Here is a 20280-nt window from a genome sequence, read left to right as displayed (position 1 = left end):
GGGTTCTGCCTCTGCTTCGGTACACTGAGGAAAACTTGAGACCCTCCTAGCGTTACTCCTCACTTCACAGAAACAGTGAAGGATTTAAGTCAAAGCCGTGTTTTGTGTTTGATCGTGTTATGAACTTCATCATCACTCCGTTACACAGTCCAGCATTTATTCTTCACTTTCATCTTTCCTTCACCCGCTCCACGTTTATATCTGACACTTAAATAGGAGGAGCTAAACAAGGCTGAAAATATTTATATAACTAATTAGAAAAAAAGTAAAATAGAAAAATGAAGCACCAAAAGCTGCAGTTCCTCTGACGCCCAGCAGAGGCAGCAGTGAGTCAGTTCCCATAGACTCCCATGTCAAAAGTTTACAGCAGAAACAAACACGTTATCCTCTGTAGATAATTAAAAATGATGACGTATTTATAACTCACCTGTTTAAATTGTATCAAAGTTTGTGTTTTTAGGGGCGTGGCCTCTATGACTGGCAGGTGGATGGCGGCACAGGCGGATGTAGCTGCCAGCTGTTTGCTAGCTTTACCTGAACTGGACCACTGGACCAGGAGTAGCAGCCTTTTGGAGCAACTTTAATGATCTGACCAATAATATGGCTCTTTGAGGTTACTATAGTAATGCATAGTGCAGTATGGCAGAAACCAACGTTCGCCTTCTTTATAGTTTTCCTCTGTGTGACAGAAATATTCTGTGTCTGCAGGAACCTGCAGTTCAGATGATTTCTGTAATCTCATAAAGGCATCAGCGTTTTTGTAAAGAGGAAAGATAAGATAAAGTTTTCTTAGTCCCATATGTGGGAAATTATTTTGTTGCAGCAGAAAATGGACAGTACAAGTTAAGTGCATCAAAAATTAAGACAAAAGCAATGGAATAGGATCAGATAAAATAGAATAAAATAGGACAGGTGAGACGAGATGAGAAATCATGGATCCTCCTTAATTTTTCATAATTTTCTTCTCTAAATATATTCTGGAGCAAAACAAAGAAAAACCTGAATGTGAAAGTTTTTGTTTCTCTTTAGGAAACACTAAAGCATAAAACAGTGAGAAGGTTTTAGGTCCCCACAAAAACCAGACCAGGAGCAGAGCCGCTTCTGCACCTCCCTCAGCTGTCTGCGCTCCTCTGGTACAGCATGATGATCCTCTGACGATAGCTCCTCCCACAGCTGGCCCTCCATCGGCGGGTCGTGGTTGGCGTAGAAGTTCAGAGGCCTCCAGACAGAGTCGTAGTAATGATCGGAGAATGAGGCATAGTTCCTTCCTTGTGAGGAAACCGAAGGCAGAAACCTGCAGGACAAACAGGAAGTCCCCCAGGTTTCAGTCTTTGACACCTGATGTGGGTTTGAACTTTTTAAAATAAGGTGCAGCATTCTTGAGGACGAGGAGGTAATGATCCCTAAACCCACTGAAACGATTTATGGACGTTTATTGAACATCAACGTGAAAGATGATTACATCATCAGAGAGTGGAAGTCCCACATCAGCATCAGAGCACCGGTGCTCAGCATGTACGTCTCACGAACCCTGACATCAGCCAGCCGAGGCGACGACAGGAAACTGAGAAAGAAGCGGAGATGTTATTTTAACCCGAGCGTCCCACCGGCCCGATTTCAGATGATTGATAATTCATCACAGGTGGTGCTTTACTTGTGTGTCACGTAGGAGATGAAGCCTGGGTGGAGGAACCTGAAGTTTTCAGCTGCTTGGTGGCCAAAATGCTCCCAGGGTCTGCAGGAAACAGCAGATCTGGTTTAGTGACAGCAGCACAACAAAAACTCAGTGAGAGCATCAGCTCTGCTCAGCACGGCCAGCATGAGCCAACGTCGCCACCTGCAGGTGACACACCGTCATGACAACTCCTTCACTCCACAGGAATGACATCAGGAACATGTCTGATCACATCGTCACATCATCAGTGTGTCGCTGAGCCATGTGAACGCAAAGAGATGAAACTTTATTTTGAAGAGCCGAGCACAAGCACGACTGAAAAAAGTAATAAAATGACTGTTTCTGTTCCTCTGTCTGTAATCTGGACCGAAAACACCTGAAGCTTCACGGACCTGCAGAAGGACCCAGACCGGTCTTGTTGGTATACATGCATCAGTCTAATAAACTTAAACCTACACCATCCTCCCTGTTCTGCTATTCTAAACAGTACCTGGAAGCAGACTGCTTGGTCGAGTTAACCTCCTGAACTATCTACAACACATGGTGAAAACCTGAAATTAAGACAGAGAAGAGGTGAGACATGGTCATTACAGATTACTGATGACAGATTTAGATATATTTTCATAAACCATTCATTTGCCACATCAAAAATATTTTTTCTGACATGGCAACCTTTAAAAAGTGAAAGGAGACAGAAAGACAGGTGAGAAAGAATAAAACTTAACTGACTTTTTGATGGCATTTTACACACAGCACTGGTGCAGAATCTAGAAAGTGTGGGAAAATACTGGCATCATGTACAGTACTTACTGAAGAAATTATGATGGGACCCTAAAAAAATTACTATGTACAATAATGGATTTCTATGCATTGATGAAAACGTTTGTTGTAAGATTCAGATAATTATTTATTAAAAGCGAGACATTTTAAATGAGAATAAGAAAGTATTTCTTTGTGCCCCCCTCTCCCTGTTAATGCCCTACATGCCCCCCTGGCAACACTTTGCTAGACCCGCCCCTGCACAGTTACCAGCTGTCAGCTGCTTAGAAAAGGATCCTGGTGTTATTTGTCTCTCAGAAACAGTTCATAACTTCAACTCATCCATGTCACCTAAAAGGTAAACCTGTTTCTCCATCACAGCTCTGATGGTTCAGTAAGGACATCTCCTGGTTTCATCTTCATGTTTCCCTCTCACCACATATCCAAACCGACATCATGACCAGCAGCTTTACAGCTGTGGCTCCAGCAAACATCAGCTGATACTAGAAATTAATATTAAATAAATTCTAACAACAGCTGATCAAGCTTAAACGTGCTGCTGTTGTTTAGCGCGACATCTGCTGGTGTCACAGTCTGGCGAGGGCAGACTGTATGAATTGAGAAAAGGACCCAAAACGCAGACTCCAAGGAACAGGGAACAGAACTTGGAATGTTAACAAAAGGCGAGCCGTTTAATATGGCTGGTAGAAAAGGTACAAACAAAGGGCAAGGCAAACTGAAGCAAAATTAACACAAACCTAAACTGGGGAATCTAAATAAACAATAAGAAAAACCTAGACAAGAAACTTGGAAGCATGGCATCAGAAACATGGCGTGGACAACAGACAACCTGAACAATCACACACTGAAAACAGAGGACTTAAATACACAGGAGGTGATTAGGGGAAGTGGAGACACATGAGGAAACAGCTGACTAGGATAAACATAATGATGCACAGGCAAGAGTAAAACTAACCGCATGAGCACAGAACACAAGACCCCTTTTCAAAATAAAACAGGAAACATGCAGACTTAGACACGACAACCAGAACTTGACAACGTAAGACACAGACATGAAACGCATGAAGAGCAGGGGAGATTTAACATGGTTGGAAACGGAGGGGGAAATAATAACTAGAAACACTTAGGCATAATAATACAAACTTGATAACATAAGACATGAACATAAGACAGCATGAAACATGAAGGGTGAGGGGAAGCTTAAATACAGGGGAAGAAAACACAAGGAGTCTAATAACCAAATGAACTTAGATAACCTAATGAACAAAATAAACTCAAACTTAAAACGCTGGGTCAAAAGACCCAGGACCATGACAGCTGGTTTCCTCTTTCTGGCGCAAAGTGAGCGATAAACAAACAAGAGAGCCGATCAGCTGATCATTGATCAGTTTCATGATTGAAGTAGAAACAGGAGAGAGAGGGGGGAGGATGAGAGGAGAAGAGGCAGCTGTGCAGCAAAGACAGAATAACTCCAGCTTTGTGTCTTTTTCATTGCAGCTGAAGTCCGGGACAAACTGCTCTTTTTCAGCTCAACATGACACGGGTAATATTTTCTCTGAATGCAGACGATTCAGTTTTTTACAGGACGGTTGGAAACTCTAATAATTAACCTTATGAATAAAATAAGATAAATAAAGTTCACTATCAGTAACATCACAGCACCCGCCCAGCTGTATATAAACTCCGTCATGCTAGCTCACGCAGTACGAGTTATTGTAACTGACTGTAAAAAGTCAGCACAACAAAAATAAACTCCACCTAAACCTGGTTTATATCTGACCAGAGAGACTGCAGCTCATAACTTCTTACCTGAAGTTCAGTTCACCGCCTCGGGTCTCTGCTCCTGCCTTTCCCTCATCCACCTGCCAGCGTGTTGCATCTGCTGCCTCCACCACTTGCTAATGTTACTGAATCTGTGGAAGCTCTGCCATAGCCACCACCAAACAACTGAGTTATTTTACACACCTCCCTTCATCTGGCCAATCCTCCACCTTTCACTGTTTACACCGTTACGGAAAAAACGGAAAAAAAACCCCCATCGGCCCATAAAAACGAAAAATCACCATCGGCCCACCGGGCCAGTCCAGCTATGCTCATATTTCGTATTTTAAATAGGTAACGGCGGCACATGTACTCCGTTACTCCCCAACACTGTAAGAGACTTTAGAGGAGAGCCTTTGTTTGGTGAAGTCACTCATGTCTTGCCACAGGCTGTTAATGAGTCTGTCTTCATGTTTGTGAGGATTCTGAACGTCAGCTGCTTCGAGGACCATTTTTATGCAGCAGAAAGATCAAACGAATATGAACTGCTTATATGTGCTGAAATTTCTGATTTTCCACTTTATATATATAACGACAAGCTTTGATACAAATAAGCTGTATTTGAACACAACCTGGATGGTATATTCGCCAAAATGTAAAAATGTTTTTCTGTTTGCATGCAACTGCACATTTGTTGAATGTTTACAATTTGTTGAAGATGACAACTGTTACCTTTGAAAGAATTGCGTTCATGTATTTTCTGGACATGATTATTTCAGAGCATATTTATGATAACTGCACTATTTTTTGTTTTTCTATTCTATTCGGTAAGAGGAAAGGAGGGGGACTGGCAGTTTTTGTGAACGACAGATGGTGTAACCCTGGGCACATCACTGTAAAAGAGCAACTCTGCAGCAGAGACATTGAGCTGTTAGCCGTTAGCATGCGTCCGTACTACCTGCCCCGGGAGTTCTCGCATGTTATCGCGATAACAGCGTATGTCCCCCCCTCGGCCAACGCGGATGCAGCCTGTGACTCTCTCCACTCTGTGGTCAGCAGACTGCAAACACAATCTCCGAGAGCCCTTCTCATAATATCAGGGGACTTCAATCATGCCTCACTGGACTCCACACTGCCCACCTTCACCCAGTATGTGACCTGCCCAACCAGAGACAATAAAACACTGGACTTACTGTATGCCAATGCAGAAGAGGCATACAGTTCATCACCTCTCCCTCCCCTGGGCAGATCTGATCACAACCTGGTGCACCTTGTCCCTGTGTAATAAGCTCATCACTGGACCCACTTCAGTTTGCCTACCAGCCTGGCATTGGAGCGGATGATGCCGTCATTCACCTCCTACATCGTTCCCTCGCTCACCTGGAGACCGCTGGAAGCACTGTGAGAATCATGTTCTTTGATTTCTCCAGTGCCTTCAACACCATTCTTCCCTCGGTTCTAAAGGACAAGCTGGTGAACTCTGGAGTGGACCATCACCTCACTACCTGGATCCTGGACTACCTCACCGACCGACCACAGTATGTGAGGACTCAGGGCTGTGTGTCGGACAGGGTCGTCTGCAGTACGGGGGCCCCACAGGGAACGGTTCTGGCTCCGTTCCTCTTCACCATCTACACTGCAGACTTCTCCCACAACTCCACCCAGTGCTTCCTGCAGAAGTTCTCTGATGACTCTGCAATAGTCGGCCTCATCACTGATGGGGACGACAAGGAGTACAGAGGTCTGACCCAAGACTTTGTGGACTGGTGCCAGCAGAACTACCTCCAGATCAACGCCAGTAAAACCAAGGAACTGGTGGTAGACTTCCGCAGGCACAAGCATTCTCCACTGCAACCACTGAACATCCAGGGTATGGACATTGAGGCTGTGGACAGCTACAGGTACCTTGGTGTTCATCTGAACAATAGACTTAACTGGAATCATAACTCAGACGCCCTCTACAGGAAAGGGCAGAGCAGGCTGTACCTGCTGCGGAGACTCAGGTCGTTTGGAGTGGAGGGCCCACTCCTGAAGACCTTCTATGACTCTGTGGTGGCTTCTGCTATCTTTTATGGTGTGGTCTGCTGGGGCGGCAGCATCTCTGCTGGGGACAGGAAGAGACTGAACAGGGTGATCCGAAGGGCCAGCTCTGTTCTAGGATGCCCTCTGGACCCAGTGGAGGTGGTGAGTGACAGGAGAACGGCGGCTAAGCTGTCATCCCTGATGGACAACATCTCCCACCCCATGCAGCAGACTGTGACAGCACTGAGCAGCTCCTTCAGTGGGAGACTGCGGCACCCACGGTGTGGGACGGAGAGATTTCGCAGGTCTTTCCTCCCCACTGCTGTCAGACTCCATAATAAAGACTTTAACTGATCAAGCACACACATCCACACATGTGCAATAACACCAAGTGCAATAATCTTTTCTGGCATCGTTGTATTTTTACTCAGTTGTATATAGTATTTGTATTTGTATTCTATTTTTATCTTATTGTATATTTATTCTATTTTATTCTACTGTATATAGTATTTTATTCTATTCTATTCTGTACAGTTGTGTACTGTATTTATTCTTATTGTATTCTAATTTTTGCCTCATAACTTTTGCACTGTCCACTTCCTGCTGTGACAAAACAAATTTCCCACGTGTGGGACTAATAAAGGTTATCTTATCTTATCTTATCTATTCTATTTTTGACATTTAACAATCTAGAGTTAGAAAGTTAGCCAGATATTAATTCTGTTTGATTCTGTCAAATAGAAATTGTTTTGGCATTTAGTAATACAGGGGTCCCTCATTTATCGCGGGAGTTCAATTCAATTCAATTTTATTGATATAGAGCCAAATCACAACAAAAGTTGCTTCATAGGTACAGAGACAAACCCAACAATCATATGACCCCCTGTGAGCAGCACTTTGGTGACAGCGGGAAGGAAAAACTCCCTTTTAACAGGAAGAAGGAAAGAAAAGAAAGAAAAGAAAGAGTTACGTTCTAAAGACAACCCGCGTTATAGCGAGGCACCACTGCACAGCCTTGGTTAACACTGAATTTATTTTAATTTAGAAGATTCTGAAAACTGTTGTTTATTCAGCTTGTAATAAATGATAATATGCCAACTGTACACATCTTTTTCTCCCGTTTAAAAAAAATGAAATGTACATATTTAACACATCATTAAAGAAGCAGACACATTAATTGTGTTCAAATTGACACATCTTGACACATTTTGCTTTTAGCATTTACAAATGGAAGTGAAATAAGTCTCAGCTATGTTGATCACAGAAGCTGATGTGGATCAGCCCTCATCGTGGCTGCAGACACTTCAGGTCACTTCACCCTTTGACCTCAGCCTGTGTCAGACGTTTCAAACCCAGACAGACCAGCAGGTGTAGTTTCTCCTGTGGCCGCCAGAGGGCAGACGTTCAGTAAACAGCTGCACTGCTCCTCAGAGTCCCACATCCTCAAACCAGGAGGCGGGCTCAGTGCTGGGGAGGAGCTGGACCATCAGAGAGGAGGGGGTTATCAGAAGTGAGGAGAGGAGCGCGCTCAGTCAGGACGGCTCACTGCTCCTCTGAGCATCACAGGAGTTCCTTCCTCCCTCCTCCTACCGAGGGTCTTTCATCCTGCAGCTTCAGCAGCTGCAGATAAACAGCTTCCCTGTGGGCATCAATGCAGAGTTTGTGATTCTGGTTTGACACACACAGTTAGGCTCTAAAGCAGCCCTCACTCAGTCTTCTTTGCTCTGCCTCAAACAGTCCGAACACAAAGTGCTGCATGCAGGTCATTTCTGTTCTGCTGCTCATTAAAGACTCAACAAACTGCTTTTTTACATGAAACATGTTTCAAACCAGAGCTTCCGACAGTGAAAGCCTCGTCAGCGTCAACCTGCATGTTCAGTGCGAGCAGCTGGGTGTTCTTAAAAGGAAAGAAAAAGTGTGCAGGAAATATTTGTGTTTGTTCTTGCATGTAGAGTTCGGTATGCTGATACACTTCTCTGAAAGCCCAAAGGCAAGCACAGACACGGCCTAAAAATATTTTTTTCTTGCAACGACTAAAGATTTTATCTGTAGGAGTAAAGAATCCTGCCATGCTCTGTGAACTGAAGAAACTGTTTTTCATCTGAATTTCAAGACAGAACTGAGACGTGTGGTTTGAATCAGCTGACTGTGTAACAGTCTGCAACAACACAGACACAAAATGCTTTTTTAATGTACACACACAAGGACAGTTCATGAAGCACGTATGGAATAATTTGCCTTCATGTACATAAATTGGAGTGCTTTTGATTTGATGGAGGACCAAAGATCACAGAGAATAAGTGGTGCTTTACTTTTACTGCAGGTTTCCAACCGTGTAAACAGAACATTTGCACAAAGACTGAAACCAGCAGCACTGACGGAACAATGTCGGCCTTTTGGGTCTTACATGGATGGTTATTAAAAGTGTTCTGCAGGACATGGTTGTCTTTGTTCTCACAGGTAGGTTTATTCAGTCACATGACTCTGACATGTTAACACACTTCCCTGGAAAAAGGGCAAAGACAAGTACAGACAGAGTAATTAAACTCACTTCAATACCACAGCTAAAGGTCAATTTATCTGCTGCAGCAAAACAAACACTGTGCCGTTTTTCATCTGAATTTCAGGGGAGAACTGAGACGTTCTTCAGAATCATTTCAACACCTTTTTGATGTCTGTGTTCATTCATTTTACAGAACGTGTAAAAAGATAAGCTACATTCAATATTTGCGATATGAATAATCTGAGACTATAGCAAACAAAATAAGCATTTTAATCATTTAATCATCGTACAAAAGTACACGTCTGTTAGCAGAGCTGAGTGTGAAAAGTAATCTGCTGACATTCATGAGCTGTGGGCAGGTTCCTGCTACACACTGACGTGAATGTGATGAAGATATGAATTACAGTCGTCCAGCCTGGAAGTAATAAATGCATGAACTAGTTTTTCAGCGTCACTCTGAGACAGGATATTTCTAACTTTAGAGATGTTGCACGAATGGAAGAAAGCAGTCTTACATATTTGTTTAATATGTGCATTGAAGGACATGTCCTGGTCAAAAATGACTCCAAGGTTCCTCACAGCGTTACTGGAGGCCAAGGTAATGCCATCCAGAGTAAGAATCTGGTTAGATACCATATTTCTAAGCTTTTCAGGGCCGAGTACAATAACCTCAGTTTGATCTGAATTAAGAAGCAGAAAGTTAGCGGCCATCCAGGTCTTTATGTCTTTAAGACATTCCTGCAGTTTAACTCATTGGTGTGTGTTATCTAGCACTGAAAGATAAAATAGAATGGACACCACAAGCTGGTTTCGTTAACATCTTTGTAAGACGGTTCAGCGTTCAAAAATAGTCTCGGTGTGTAGGGACGGTACCTTGCTCAGGGTAGCCATTCAGTGGATTCGAACCCCCGACCTTGCCATTATGGGGCACTACTCTACCTCTAACTATCCTCCTTTATCTTTGTTAAACTGTACAGCCCAGGCACAAAACAGTGTGAAAAATCAAAAGTGACAACAGAGGCAGAGGGACCTGCTGAAATGCCTGAAATCCTCAGTAAATAAGGCGATGCTTCCCTGAGCACGCACCGTTATAAGTGATTTATCACCAAAAGTATTTTAAGTACAGACATGGAATCAGAATCAGGATGCTTCATTGATCGCAAAAACAATTATGTGGTCACAGCTGCTCCAAGACAATAAGAACTAAATGAAATAATACAAAATATTACAAAGTTACAAAATAGTGCGTCGAACCACCTGGGGGGCTCTTCAACTGGTGGGGGAGATGGTCACATCTTGCAGGAGCTTTCCTCTCTTCAGGAACTCTCTCTGCAGGAGGGGGAGATACAGGAGAGGTGGAGGAAGATCTCAGCCTGGGCGTTTACTGTCTTATGTAGTCTGGAAGATGAGTGGATGGTGGGGTGGGTGCAGTTTTCTCTGTGGTGGGGTTGGGTGGACTGTCCCGGGCTCTGTGGGGCCGGGAGGCGCTGCTGCACTGGGACCCGGTCTGGATGGGCCTGGGCCCCCTTTCCCTGGCGGGTCGCGGAGTGTGGGAGTGCCTACTGGGGTCAGCGGGGGAGCTGGCCCCAGGGAGGGGTTACCTGCCCCTCCCTTCCTTCCCTCCCCATCTCCATCTCCAAATTACCATCAGGGTGTACACCCCACCCCTGGCGTCGTTGCCCACCTCTCAATTTTAAATACACGTAGACATTGAGGGCCAGCAGGAGGGACTATGCGCTTACCTGCTGCTCCTTGGCAGGTAGCTCCATGCCCTCCTGGGTTTTAAATGCACCTTAGAACACACATGCATCAACACTACAATGAGCGGGTGGAGGGAGGTTCGGAGTCTCACCCCCATTCTCTGTGACCTGCTGGAGTGGGGGGGCTAGGTGGAGTTGGCCGTCCGACTGCGGTCTGGAGTGTGGGGCCTCCCTGCTGCTACGGAGTCGGGGTGGTCTGCCTCTCCCCACCGCAGGGAAAAGGGTAACACCACCTGGGTCTGGGTGCAGTTCCCCCCTCCAGGGACAAGGGTACCTAGACCCGGTTTGTAGAGTACGCTTGGGGAGTGTGATCGTGTGTACAACGTCTCTTTATGTCTGTCTCCACGTTGGTTGAGTGTGGAGTAAGTGCATATGAGAGCATGAGGGTGGGAATGGATGTTTGTATCTGTGTGTGCCTGTATGTCTGTGTCTATATGTCAGGTTGGGTATCAGACGCCACCTCTCTGGGGACATCTCAGGCCCTCCAAGGTTTGGAGGCCTATCTCCACCCACCACCACTTCCCCTGCCGGTGGCGGACTCCCTCAGGTGTCGGTGCGTTGGTGGTTCTTTGTGTCTGGGGGTGGGCGTCCAGGTACACACCGGCTCACTCCTTGGCGGCCGCTTATCGGGGCCTGGATCCTGGGGCTCGCTCGGGCCACTTCGGAGGTGGGGTGCCCCCGGCCTCTCGGCCTGGGGCTCGGTCACTCAGGCACGGCTGGCTGCCGGCGGAGCTCACGGGCGCGTCACTGCAACTCCCCCTGGCTTCTGCTCCGCGGCTGCTGAGTGAGCCCTCATCTGGGACTCTCCTCAGCTCTTTCTGGAACAGTGGCGCAGCTGCCCCCCTTTCTCACTGTCCCTCTCCCCTTCTGTTTTTCCTTTCCTTCCTCTTTCTTTCTCCCTTTCCTATCTCTCACTCATGTCTGTCCCGTCTGTAACATCTGAAAATAAAATATAATAAATAATAAAAACAAAGATCGACCAAATGGACCAATACGGCAATGCCACGATGATCCATTTGGCAAAGTAAATCCATTGGGTATCCTTGTTGGTCTTCAGACAACAATTCTGATGGCTAAAGAACCAAATGGGACAGGCGAAAAAAAAAAAGAAAAAAAAAGTTACAAAATAGAAGAAAAAGCTCTAATATATACAAATAGCTAAATTATAAATATATAGAATTTTGCAGAGATTGACATTTTGCTCTAAACTGTAAAACTTTATTTATAATTTTCACTGTGGAGCCAATCCTCTGCAGATGATCTGTTAGCTGTTTGACAACTACTCTTTCAAGGTTGTTTGTCATGGGCCAGCAGACCAGTGCGTTATTGGGACTTAAGCAAACTGTTTCTTAACAAGACTTTATCATACAGTGAAAAATATATACATAAGATGGTGAGATAGGTGAAGTCCAGTCTTTGATGGGGAACAGGGCTGAGTATCACTGATTTATACAACTGGGTCGTAGCTGTTTGGTGGTTGTTGAAATAGTTTTAAACTGAGATTCTGACGTTTCTGGCAAAATGGATTTATATTTAAAAATTGATTCAGGATTTAATGAATCGATATCGCATTACTCAAGCTAAAATTGATTGGAATTGGGAAATCTATTTTTTTAAACCAGAACTCGGGCACCACAATAGGCACTAACCACCTTGCAGCCACAACTCAGTGCAGCAGCTTCAGCAAAGGAGGTGCTGAATGGAAGTGGTGAACATGTGTCCCCAGCCTCCCTTGGACTGTTGTCGAAGCTCTGCCAGATGAGGGAGTTGAAGATCTTGTGGATGGTGGTGTCTGCGAGGTGTTCCCAATGCCCGTCTATATCTAGCCGGTACGCCTTAATCTCACGTACTGGATCAGGCTCCTTTACCACAGAGAGGTAACGTTCCATGTCAAAATCGCTACTCCAGGTAGCCGGGGGTCGGGCCACCAGGGTCTCCACAACTGCCACCCAGCACACATTGTATCCTACACCTACCACACCGCCTGCAGGTGGTGGGCCTAGAGGAGGGTGGGCCCATGTCCCTTTTTCGGGCTGTGCCCAGTCGGGCCCCGTGGACTAAGGCTTGGCCCCTAGGCACTTGCCCTTGGGCACCCTCCCCGGGTCTGGCTGCAGGGCAGAGCCTCAGTAACCCTATCCCGGGCAGGGTGAATTGTTGAAATGTTCTTTGGCTCTTCAGCTCATAGGGTTTGTTAATCGCTCAATGTTTGAGACCCTACCAGGAGGCAAGAGCGAGCCAAGCTAAGCTGAAGATGTTCAGAAGTTCACTGGGAGTGAGCAGCATGCACAGGATTAGAAATTAGTCCAGCGGGACAGCTCAGCGTCAGAGAAGCGAGGATAAGATGGTTTGCTCATGTGGAGAGGAAGAAGAGAGGATATACTGGACAGAGGATGATGAAGATGGAGCTTCTGGAGCAGATACTCACTGGCATTAACACAGCATTCTGAATCAGATTCACTTTCATTTTTATTTCTCACCTTTATAACTGCTTGTCATTGTCCTTGGGAGGCAACAGACAACATTCTTCAGCACATCTGTCATCACAACGATTCTCTGTACTTTTTACCACATGTGGCACTTTCAATTATTTAAAAAACTAAGACCACCCTTACTGCTTCCACAGGAATTAAAAGGGTAAGTATCAGCCAAGTGCTGCTAATTACATGCATGTCTTCACTGATCATCTGCAAATCTGAACACGTCTATAAAAGAACAAGTTTCATTCAGAATTACAGAATCTCCTCAGAAGTGGACACCAAAAAAGTAAATTCACCGAAAAAACAGACCATCCAAAATCACAAAATCAGTGTGACGCTCATTGTGTGTGTTAGATTGTAAACAGGCAAATATATGAAACTTGTGTTTGACAGATTTCAGGATTACTTTTTCAGATGAAAGTGTTTCAGCTTTAAGCTCCAAACAGAAGGCAATGGGATTAACTGGGATTTCTGTTAAGTTTTAGGCCAGTGATATGAAATTGGTGTACTAGGGTTACTTTTACTTTATTTATCTAATTTTATCTATTTACAACCCCAGGTTTCTCTTCAGCTCTGTAGCCAGGCTGACAAACAGTCAGAGCTCTGTTGAGCCAACCATCCCTTTAATGTTAACTAGTAATGACTTCATGAACTTCTTCACAATAAAATTTTACCCATTAGAGAAAAAATGACCAGTAATCATCCCACAGATGTAATATTATCTACAGCTACTCTTAGTACCATTGATGTTAAGTTAGACTCTTTTTCTCCAATTGATGTTTCTGAGTTAACTTCAATAATTACTTCCTCCAAACCATCAACGTGTCTTTTAGACCCCATTCCTACAAAACTGCTCAAAGAAGTCCTGCCATTAATTAATGCTTCGATCTTAAGATGTGACCCTGTGAAGACTCCCCACACCTACTTGCGCCAGGGAGTCCAGCAGTTCACTTAAACAAACGGCTCCTATACTTAACCAGACACAGAGTAGGTGTCCTCCTACACCATAAATCGGTAAGAGAAGGTACGACCTCTCTCATGACCCCAAGTTGTGTGTGCATGCCAGAGTGCTCTGGGAGGCACACAGAGTCTTTGCAGACTGCAAGGATCAGACATCCTACCATTATGCAATCGACTATAAAACTAAGCATATATGACAATCTACAATATAAACCTAACACGCAGCTCTATCTGTCCATGAAGCCAGATAACACACACCAATGAGTTAAACTGCAGGAATGTCTTAAAGACTTCTAAAGTGGTTGCTCACAGGGAGTTGTCTGATTGTTGGGGTTTCTCTGTATAATTGTTGGCTCTTTACACTATCGTATTAAGTGCCTTGAGGTGACTGTTGTTGTGATTTGGCTTTAGAGAAATAAAATTGAATCTAATTGAATTGAAATGAAAAAGCATGAAAGGGACTAGAAAGAGAGAGCATATTTCTGCCACACTGGCTCCCTGTTAAATCCAGAATAGGGTTTAAAATTCTTCTCCTCACATATAAGGTCCTGAATAATGAGTCCCAATATTATTTCAAAGACCTCACTATATCACTGGGTACTATATCAAAGTAGAATCGAATGAACAAGTACCCTCTCTATTCCAACATAAAGACAAATGTATGGAGTTAGTAGTTTGATCCGTAGTTTGTTCATTTGACCTTTTCGATGGTACATTCTGATGAGTTTCAGCATTAATTACCTGAAGCTTCCCAAGACCCAACCAAATGTTTTGCTGCTGTGGCACAGAAGATGCCTTCTTTTATTCAGTCTTACAAGCTGGTTAAACGTAGGCACTCACAAAGCACCTGGTTATGTCCAGGCACTGCCAGCCTGGTTAGAGCTAGTTCATAAAGTTCGTAGTTTGAGCTTTTGTGCTGAAAAGTTGGATGTGACAGCCACATGTGACTCAGCCCAGTCAAAGAAAACCTTTTGTGTAAATGAGACAGCGACCTCAGTACATGGCGCTGTTTTCTATGTCAGGTAAAGAAGGACTGGGTTGTCTGCAGGTTTAGCTGATAATCTCTCATGATTCTTACAAAATCTTCTCGCTGTCATGGAAACGCCAACGGGCAAGAAAGACCAACAAACACCACCCTACAGTTCCATCCTTTGTTAATTCTGCTCCATGCAGCAATAATTTACATCCGACGCTGAACATTGAGGTTAACGACTGATAATACCAGATTAGAAAGTTCATTCCTCTTGTAAAATTATGATATTATTTTATGCCATGTTATACCCCTAATTAAAGATTGTGAATTATTATGTAGTTTTAGTTTGCATTATTCTCCTGAATTAGAAGAAGCTGATAACTATTGGATTAGTTAAACTGATTTGCATTACATTAAATTGCTGACTTGTTGTGAATGAATGATATTGTTTTATGATGCATTATATTGCTGAGTTATAAGAAATACTGTTCGCAGAAGGTTATTGTCTAATTTGTCTGAGTAGAAGAGAACAGAGGGTGCTGGAGTTTTCTGCCCCATTTCAGCAGGAGCAGATAAACAGGGAGCCAAGGTTGTAGCTCAGGCGCTGTGTGAGAGAGAGCATGTGAATGTTTAGGCTTTTTATGATAAGGTGGAGGCACCAGAGGTTATAAAAGTTTGAGCAATGCTCCACCATTTTGAGATTTTGAGGCTGTCTGCATCAGTGTCCATCTCCCACGTGTGTGATCATTAAATCATCGTTTGACTCAACCAACAGTTTCTCGCCACCGAAGAGGGGTACTTGAAAAAAAAATAAAGAACGGGGAGGAATATCATCAAAACTGGAAACAGGTAATCCCCAAAGGGGGTGATAATGCCATAACTTTCACTATGGTCAAATTCTCAAAATTTGACCCTCAAAAATTCTTCAAACATTTAGACACAAAGTGGAGATTTAGATAAATATAATGTCGTAAACCACATAAGCATGAAGTAGTTGATTCAATAAGATGGTGAAGTAACAAGCAGCAAAAGGTTGATCATGTTAATGGTGTTTATTCAAGGGTGCAGAGGAGATTATTATTATTAAAGACAACAAATGAAATAACGAAAAGTAGAAGTGGAAAAATTTGCGTTAACGGCAATAAAATCAAAAAAAAGAAATACTAACTAAAACTGTACTGAATGTTCACAAAACTAACTAAAATTAACTGGATTTATAGCAAAATGTGTTTGGTTGCATTGATGTGTGCGTGCCCTGCTATAGTGAAATTAAGGTAGTACGTTAGTCGAGTCGTCTGTGTTGCTGCTCCGTCCACGCGCAGAATCAGGTCAGGAAAAGTCGGGAGACAGCGCCAGAATAGAATTGAGGATGATTTTAATATGATTGTTTTGTAGACATAACAAGAGTCTTGTAGTGGAGAGGGACGTAATGTCCTCCTGAGACCCAGAGAATAAGAAAAAACAGGGAGAAAATATTTTCGTCTTTTCTTTTTTTTTCTTTTTTCTTTTAAATGAATCAAGTGTTATTAAAATAACAATCTCATAAGATGAAGATCAGGGACCAACCCAGAAGTCACTGACACTTCACTAACTGTAAACTATTGGTTTAGGAATAAGTGATGGCACTGAACTTTCTATTTCACAAAAGTCAATTTATTTAGGATATCTGAGTAAGTACTGATTTTATTTGGAGACACAAAGGAACATTTGGCACTTCCCTCATCTCACATCTGTTTCATTGTTGTACCCAATCATTCTACAACTGAAATGCCTTGGACTGCTAACCATTTCAGGCAAGTGGAGTGAACCATATTTTGCTAGACTCTCATCAGATTGGGGCTTCCTTTTATTGATTTTTGGAGAGAAGTCTTCATTACTGGTATTATTCAGGTCTTGTTCACATGTTTGTCCCAGGTTTCTCAGCCAAGAGGAGCTTAAACTCCAGATACTGTGAGTTCTTTTCACACGTTGAGATCACTGATAACTCTCAGCAACGACGTGATCTCGTAGAAACAATTAGGTGTTATGGATTCAACTATAATTGCGACTCTTATTTTTTACTTTACTGGAAAACATTTCTGCATTTTACCCATATTTTATTTTTAACTCAAAATCAAAATTCCAGATTCTACTACATGTTGGTTTTGCACCAGATAGGACGACAGATTTCAGGTGGCCCTGTGTCTTTCTCTATTACATCTGCCACTGCATCTCGATAATCTTTGTGTGGCTTTTAGTGGGTCCTGACCCTCTCATATTTTGAAAAATCTATGTTTGAATCTCCCTTAATAATTGTGTTAAGAATTCTCTCCGCCTTTGTCAAAAGTTGGGTATTAGGAAAAAGTGAAATAAATATAAATATAAAGTCCCAATGTGTAGAGCACACATTAATAAATTAGTCATGTTCCCTGTGAAAGTAAATGAGCCTAATTCTTAAAGACTCGCATCCCAAGAAAACAGCTAACCCCAGATAAGGCAGCGTGACGTATCCCGAGACAACAGGACTGGGACATCTAAATAAAGGTGTGAAACAATCGCCTTCAAAAGGTTATCAATTCACTTCAACCAAAATTAGGACCACACGGTGCGGCAAGAGTTAATAGTTATTAGTCTCAACACCCAAGGATAATTAGAAGAGCATGACTGATATGATGCAACTGAGATTTTGTTACACTTAACTTTTGCAAAACACAAATAAAACTAAATTGAAACTAAGGATTTTCAGAAAATAAAAACTAGACTAAACTAGCAAAGAATTGGTAAAAACTAATTACAACTGGCAAAAAATTGAAAATCTGGAGTCGAAACTAAATAAAAGATAAAACCTAATGAAAATGGCGAAACGTTTAAAACCCTGGTGCAGAGATTGGCAAATCTGACCAGGAACGTTATAAAATTGATTGTCAGAACAGTCAGCGTTAAAGCCACTTTTGACAGTCCATACTAGGATGGCATTGGACATCTTGGGGGTGGAAAGGGGGTTGGTGTGACCAAGGTGTGGTTTGGCTTGTCGTATGTATATTTGAGATCATATGGCTCTGGATGGACCAGTTACCAGGGCATGGAAGGAGGACAGACTCATTAAAGGTGGAGAAGGCATTTCCTGGGATTGGAGATCCTCTGGGTGAGTGGTTGATGAAAAGCATGCATAAAATAGAAGTTATCTGTTGTTATTGATTGGTAATAGATTGATAATTGGCCTCATTTACAGCTGTATTGACTTGTTGTGGACGTAGTCGACTTCAGGTTTAAACACTCTCATTAACAGGTTGAAAATAGTGACATTAAAGGAAGAGTATGCAGCGCCACCCTGTCAGACGCCAGTGATGGTGGAGCTCACTGATGAATCAGGTGAGCTGGATTCATGGCTGATTCAAAACTAAGATCCCCCTGCTGTGGTCAGTGAGGGGAGAAAAGGGGGAAATGAAATCAAGAATTAAAGAGGCATTTATAAACGTTTAGGTGTCAAGTGAAACGGGACAAAAGGGGGTGTTATACTGTTATTTTCAATGTCAGCATTATTATTGTATGAGAATCATGCAACAAGCATTGCATCGATGATCATTTATTGAAGCTTTTGACCTTATACTAACATCTGTGTTCCTGTGATTGTTATAACCTCTGATGAATCTTCTATTTACAGGTGTTAGGATAATGATATAATTTTTCATTGCAGGTGTAACCATGATCATTTTTATACATATTGCAACTTGTTGCTCATTGTAGAGTTGTGCTCAAGTTAATAAGGGTTAAAAGCTACAGTCAGCGCGAATGTCTGACTGATCTATTGAGGGGAAAGGCTTCGAGCATAGAAGGCCGCACGCGCTTACAAAACACTGATATCATGTTATTCTTTGTGATCTTTTCTTAAATTATGTCTTTAGGGTTAGTTTAAATAGTGGCAGTTAATTAAACGAGATTTATTAAAATATTAAATACCTGAGTCAGAACGTTACACGCGGATCACCTTAAGAGTCTGGGAAACTTTGTAGCTGCCTAACCTTTTCTTTTAATGTTCTAGCTCCGTTGATTTGACACATTGGAATGTGTCAAAAAAGGGGGGGAAGGTTGAGCTTTAACATCAAACCAGGATTATTTGAACATTTTATAACTTCATTTGTGTCTTTAATAATTTAGGAATGGTAAAGCTTAAGCTAATAGCGGTCCGGGAAGACGGACCTTTTAGAGAATCAGTGAAAAAGCATAAACTATCACTTTCATGTTTAATCATTACTCATTGAAATGAACTGAATAGCGTTTAGAAGGTTTGTTAATTTTTTGTCTTTTGTTAAAAAGAGGGGTTTCAATAATTTTCAGACACACCTTGCAAATGTGCTTATAACGAGTTGGCACTCGGCCTTTTGAAGGTCAGAAGCTTCGTTCGGCGTGACTGTCCGGACTGATAAAGTGTAGGAAATGCCTTGAGTGCGGAGGGCTAAATGCAAACACTGCTTACACACACATAAGATATGATTAGAATAAGTCCCTGGGACATTCTGAATGTTTTAGACCAATTCTGAATCACTAGAAGGTCGGTAGATAAGAACATTAGATTATTAGGGTTAGGAAGAGAGGTGTTTTGGTTTTCTGTCTCTTACAGAGCAAGGAACAGACACCAGACGAGGTCACAGAGATGCGAGGATCCTCCGTAGCAGAGACAGACACAGTGACTGCCGAGACATCAACTGGGTCCAAGGGTCATGGCGTTTGGGCTCCAGCTAGTCACCACAAAAGGATGGATCCCATAAACACAGCAATAACCATGAAGGGGTTGGCGGAAATCCGGGAACACCAGACCAACGAAGTTCGAGAGGCTTTTGGGCAAAAAGGGGACACCTTCCTGTTCCTTTTTCTGGAGAATACACAGATCGTTGTTTGAAATCGGAGCAGAATAATCCCCTGATCTGTGTTACGACTGAAAGGTTGTCTAACCCCTAAGGCGGAAGAATTAAGAGCAGAGGATCACCCAACTGGACGACACTGGTAGCTGCAGCAATAAAATAAAGGTTAAGAGCTCTTCGGACAGAGGTTCTAGTCTACGTCTGAATGGTATAAGGGAACACCAAATAAAGCAGTGGGAGACAAGGACATTGTCATCTGGACCTGCTACTGTTGGAATCCTAGTTTTTCTTGCACCTGACTTACGTAAACACAGAGGTCATCTTACATATGGTTCGCCCCTCAGGGGGACAAAGGACCTCAGGAGTGAGAAGAGACGAACCCGGCCACACTGGGCTACAGGGTGTTTGTGAGGTCATTATTCTAATGACCTCATCAGGGGGAATTGTAAAATTATGATATTATTTTATGCCATGTTATACCCCTAATTAAAGATTGTGAATTATTATGTAGTTTTAGTTTGCATTATT

This window comes from Astatotilapia calliptera, chromosome 4 (assembly GCF_900246225.1).
Source record: "Astatotilapia calliptera chromosome 4, fAstCal1.2, whole genome shotgun sequence".
NCBI classification, from domain to species: Eukaryota; Metazoa; Chordata; class Actinopteri; order Cichliformes; family Cichlidae; genus Astatotilapia; species Astatotilapia calliptera.
Note: the sequence above shows the minus strand (reverse complement) of the source record.